This window comes from Dipodomys merriami, unplaced genomic scaffold (genome assembly GCF_024711535.1).
Source record: "Dipodomys merriami isolate MVZ:Mamm:240054 unplaced genomic scaffold, mDipMer1.0.p SCAF_2, whole genome shotgun sequence".
In the NCBI taxonomy this organism is placed as follows: Eukaryota; Metazoa; Chordata; class Mammalia; order Rodentia; family Heteromyidae; genus Dipodomys; species Dipodomys merriami.
Window position 1 is genome coordinate 48811985 of NW_027203381.1, and position 6001 is coordinate 48817985.

The window sequence follows — 6001 nt, forward strand, 5'->3', positions numbered from 1 at the left end:
AAGACCACACTAAAGCTACCAGCACAACTATGTTTATTGCAGCATTATTTACCATAGCTAAGATATGGAACCAACCCAGATGCCCCTCAGTAGATGAATGGATCAAGAAAATGTGGTATATATACACAATGGAATTCTATGCCTCCATCAGAAAGAATGACATTGCCCCATTTGTTAGGAAATGGAAAGGCTTGGAAAAAATTATATTAAGTGAAGTAAGCCAGGCCCAAAGAAACATAGGTCCCATGGTTTCCCTTATTTGTAATATCTAGTATATGTATGAGTCAAGTGGAAAAGGTCAGATAATGTGATGTCAGGAAAATGAACCCTTAGATATGTATTTTAATGTTTTTTTCTTTTATGCATGTGTTTCTAACGCATTTATAAGATTATCTCTTTGTTGCTTTGTATGTCCCTCCCCCACAGTATAACCCCTGCTTTCACTATATTTGATGTCAGTATAACTTGTGGAGGAGATGGGGAAAAACCAGTTGTTTAAGGATACAGGTGGACCTGTTGCAACAATGAGAAGTACAAGTTGTCATGTCCAAAACGAGCTTTACGTCGGTGCGGGGGGGGGGGGGGAGGGAGGGGGGGAAGGAGAAGGATTGGGATTGGGATGGGGGGGAGGGGGGAGGCTGGGAAGGGATGTGAAGGGTAAACAAAGGAGGAGGCTGCAATGCTTGGTAAGAAATATACGCATTATCCTGCCCATGTAATTGTAACTCCTCTGTACAGTATGTTCACAAATAAAATTAAATTAAATTAAAAAAAAAAAAGAATCTCACAGATTTTCTTGTCTGGGCTGGCTTCGAGTCATGAGCCTCAGATCTCAGCCTCCTGAATAGTTAGGATTATAGGTGTGAACCACCAGCACCTGCTTAAATGAATTATTCTTAAAGCAATCCAATATCCAATAGAAAATTATTTTGATTTTCAATATTTGGAAATATACATCCCATTCTCTCTCTCTTACTCTCTCTCTCACACACATATACACATATTTGCAATACTGAAATTTGAACTCATAGCCATGTGCTTGTTTGGCAGGTAACTATCACTTGAATCATGACCTCAGCTCTTGTGATTTAGGTTATTTTCAGATAAGCTCATGCTTTTCACCAGGGGCTAGCCTCAAACCATGATCCTCTTACTTGTGTCTTCTTGGTGGCTGAGATGACAGGAGTGAGCTACAGAACCTGGCTGATACTGGGAAATCACTAGAAATAGTTAATCTCTCCAGCTCCTCTTACCTGTTCTTTGCCTTCATAGCCAATATATAACAGAGTTCTCAACTGTAGTGACATAAAACACTCCTGAATTATGACTGCAACAAGAAATTTGGTACTAATAAAGTAATACATTTTGTGAATTATAATTTTTTAAACGCCTGTAATCCTAGCTACTCAGGAGACTGAGATCTGAGGATCACAGTTAAAAGCCAGCCCTCCCATCTCTTCTACTTTATCTTGTTATACTAAACTAAATCTTGACTAAAACTTTCCCTTATGGGACTCCTCGCTTTTCATGGGACTCACTGAAATGCTTTTCACATGTGGATCTCAAGGACCTGTGGTTTTATGCAGAAATTGGGAAACTGAGAGAACCCCCCTCATCCATCCTCCAGTAACAGCAATTTGTGAGCTAGTCAGGGGTTGACTGTCACAAGATGCAGAAAGCATTTAGCTTCAGAATTTTCCCCCCCAACTCTGTCTGTTAGTGATGGTGGAAGCTTTCTTTCTCCTCTTCCAGAAGACTGGCCACTGAAATTGGACCACAGAGGTAGGCATGAACAAGGAGAAAGAGGGGAAAAAAAGACAAGTCCTGCACCAGTAAATTTTCTAAGCCTTCCAAGTAAATCAGATATGCTACTAAGACTGAAAACAGAAGCAATTGGTTCTCTACATCAAATGTGGCCGAGTATTGGAACTGTTTCTCTGTTCTGATTTCTTTGGACTTGTTCTACCTAATATTAGCCTCTAAATATTAAACTTAAGAGAATTAACTAAAATTCTTTTTAAGTAAGTAGTATGTGCCAAAGCTCTCTTTACTTAAAAAACTCTTCAGTTTTAAAGGTTTGGAAATGGGTGCTTTTCTTTCTGTCCAGGAGGTCATTAGCCCAGAAAATAAAAAGTAGGAGGAAGGTAGGTCACTGGAGGCATGACTTCGCAGAGGACCTTGGACTGAGCCCTTTCTTCTTCCTCTCTTTCTTTCACCTTGGGTGAAATTCGAGTACTTGTCACTGCTGTGCATTCTGTGCCACGGTGAGATGCCCACTACATGCCCAGAGCATTCAGTCCATTATTGATCAGCTGACACTCCACAACTGTGAGCCAGAATTAAACTTGCTTCTTTGTAAGTTGGTTGTTTCAGCTATCTTGGTAGAGTGATAGAAAGCTGACTAGCACAGGTGGGATTACTGGATCAAATAGTCAGGTTACCTTGGTTTTGGTTTTGGTGCTAGATCTAAGGCTTGAACTCAAGACCTGGATGCTGTCCCTTAGTTATTTTGCTAAAGGCTGGCATTCTACCACTTGAGCCATGCCTCTACTTCAGCCTTTTCGTGGTTAACTGGAGATAAAAGTCACACAGTCTTTCCTGCCCAAGTTGGTTTCTAACTATGATCTTCAGATTGCAGCCACCTGAGTGGTTGGGATTAGTGGCATGAGGCACTGGCACCAGGCTAGTAGTTCTATTTTTAATTTTTTTTAGAGGATTGGTAAATTGTTATACTACTTTCTAGGTTTGGATCAGTTTCCAGCAATTTATTTTTCATGCTTTCAGTGTCTAGAAATAGCTCCCAATGTTCACTTAATGTTGCTGGCATCGTTTCCTTTGGACTATCCTAATTATTTTATCACAGAGCCTTTCCTCCTCTATGAAGATGAAGATGATAGCCTTGCCTCTGGCTGCACATAAGGAGACTCTGAGCAGTAGAAGGGTCACTTTTCCTGTGGCCAGCTAGTCTTCTGTAAATCCACTTACAGTAAATTCAAATCTTGTGTTCAGATCTATCATTTTTCTTACATCAAGGTCTTTGATTTATTTGGAATTGATTCTGGCTCAGGGTGATATAGTAGGATCTAGTTTCAGTTTTCTTCATGTGTATAGCCAATTCTGCCAGCACCATTTGTTGAAGAGGCTGTCTTTCTTTCATCCTGTGTTTTTGGCTCCCTTTTCAAATATTAGGTGGCTATAGAGCTGTAGGATCATTTCCGTATCTCCTATTCTATTCCAGTGGGTTTCAGGCCTATTCTTGTGCCACTACCAAGATTTTTTTATTCCTAGAAGCTGAAGTTTGGCATTGATATTTCTCCAACACTGTTCTTCTTGCTAAGGACTGTTTCTACTATTCGGAGTCTTTTATTATTCCATATGAATATTTGAAGTGTTTTCTCTATATCATTGAAGACTGTTGTTGGGATTTTTGATGGGTATTGCATTGAATTTGTAGATAGCTTTGGGTAGTATTGCCATTTTCACGATGTTAATCCTGCCAATTCAGGAGCATGAAAGGTTTTTGCATTTCCGTAAATCTGCTTTAATTTCTTTTCTCAGATTTCTAAATTTTTCATCATAAAAGTCCTTCATATCTTTGGTTAAGTTAATTCCTAAGTATTTTTGGAGGCTCTTACAAATGGACTTGCTTTCCTGATTTCTGTCTCTATCTTCTTCTTATTGGCATACAGAAAAGCTACTGATTTTTGTATAACTTATTTTTCTTGTTGCTTTTGGCAGTTTGAACTCAAGTCTTTGATCTTGCTAGGCAGGAACTCTACCACTGGGATCATACCCCAGCTCTTTTTTGCTTTAGGAATAACTAAAGGATGGATCTTGAGCTTTTGCTCAGTACCTCAATTCTCCTATCAACGTTTCCCACATAGCAGGAGCCACAGCTGTGCACCACTCCTCAGTAGTTCCCTGTCTTCCCTCTCTGATCAATGTCTTGTTTCTTGCTGTCCCTATTCTTCTGGACCTAGCCTTTGGAAAAAGCTGAAACTTCTGTTGTAGGTGGTGTTAGGGCTAACCTTGGACTTTGATCCTTCTGCCTCCTTGAAGCTGGGATTTTTGGCCTGGAATTGATTTAAAAGCAGAATGTGGAGTCTGTCCTGTACTTCATAAACTTTATTTAAAATGGAACTCAGAAAACCAACTGACTTCATTATCATGGACACCTCTGACCAGATCACACATTCACACCTCATTCCTACAGTACTTCCTATCCCTTGCTGTGTTTTAGGTGCAGGATCTTGGTTGCACCGTGGCCTTGATAACTGGTTAAAGACAGTAAACATGCCTGGAAACTGCAGCTGGGCATTTCCATTCCTAGCACTTCGAAGAAGGAAAATATACTCTGTTAAGAAGAGGAGGATACGGAGGAGGAGGAACTGACTCACACCTGTAATCCTAACTACTCAGAAGGATGAGATCTGAGGATCATGGTTCCAAACCAGCCACAGCAGAAAATTGTGAGACTCTTCCTTCTAATTAACCATCAAAAAGTTAAAAAGTGGATCTGTGGCAAGTGGTAGAGTGCCAGCCTTGAGGCAGAAAAAACCCCCAAACAACCCAGAAAAAAAATTTCAGGGATGGCTCCCAGGCCCTGACCTCAAGCCCCAGTACCAGGACACACACACACACACACACACACACACACACACACACACACACGACAACAAAGACTTTTAGATGTAAACATCTCTGACTGACTTTGTGTACAAAGTGTGCTAGATCTTTCCAAATCAGGTTTGTAGTGAGAAACACACCAGAGTCTGCATTACTAAACTAGTTCTAAATACAGCTGAAATGTGGTGGCAGCCTGCCTGGCCTCTGCAAGGTGCCAGCTCCTATCACATTCAGAACCCTGTGTTCCCAGGTGCTCAAGTTCACACAGAGGAACTTGCTAAACAAATCTGTCAATACTTTGCACAGAGAGCTTCCCTTAAACAGAAATCCCACAACATCCCTCCCAGGTCTTGAACGGCTAGGCTTTACTGGGTTCAATCAATCCCGGTTTGAGTTTTAAGCTGGTTTCCCGCCAAAGTGCATGCCATTTGCGTGATAATTTTAAGTATTTAATGTAAACGCTAAGAATGTGCTCTCTCTCTCTCTCTCTCTCTCTCTCTCTCTCTCTCTCTCTCTCTCTCTCTCTCTCTCTCTCTCTCTCTCTCTCTCTCTCTCTCTCTCTCTCTCTCTGCCTGTCTGTGTCTGTCTGTCTGTCTGTCAGACAGCAATGGACTGAAGGGAACTGATTTTGTGTGTTTCCTTGGACAGTGTTTCCTTGACAGGGAAAGAGGAAGCAGGGGTTCCCCCTTTTTCCGTCTCCACAGTAAGTGGTGATTACACACGCAGCAGGTCTGCACCATAACCTCGAGTGGGCAGCGCCTGGCTCCAGGGACTTCCCAGTGCCACCGCAACATCTCTAGTTTGGAACCACTGATTTGGAGAGGCCATCCCCAGAATGTACTTGGTTTGGGGAAGCCATGGCTAATCGAAGTGAATGGTGTTTGGGGACTATGAAGAGGAGGATGGAAGAGAAAAAACAAACCCCCAAAACAAAGGAGGGGGGGTAGAAAGAGAGGCATGTGGACTGGCCAGCCAGAGGATGCAGATAAAGGGCAGGAGGAGGAGTTCGTTCAGATGAAATATAAAACAATGAAGCTTGTTGAAATTATTTTAAGAAGGCTACAGGGGAAAGAAGAGTGATAGAGGAGGTGAGCTGATCGGGATACATTGTATACGTGTGTGGAGACGTCACAATGAAACCCCCATCGCACCTTTGAACCACTTAATGCACGCTAATACCAAGTTAAAACAAACAACAAAAAAATACCAAGTTGAAACAAACAAACAAACAAAAAACCCAAAAACCCCAAGGGGTGGGCCTGAGAAGGGGCTGCTCACCAGCCGGGCGGCGCGCACTGCGGTCCTCCGGCCGGCAGGGGGCCCCCGCCTCCCCGGGAGCCCGCGCGGCCCCACCCCCGCCCGCGCCTGCGCTTCC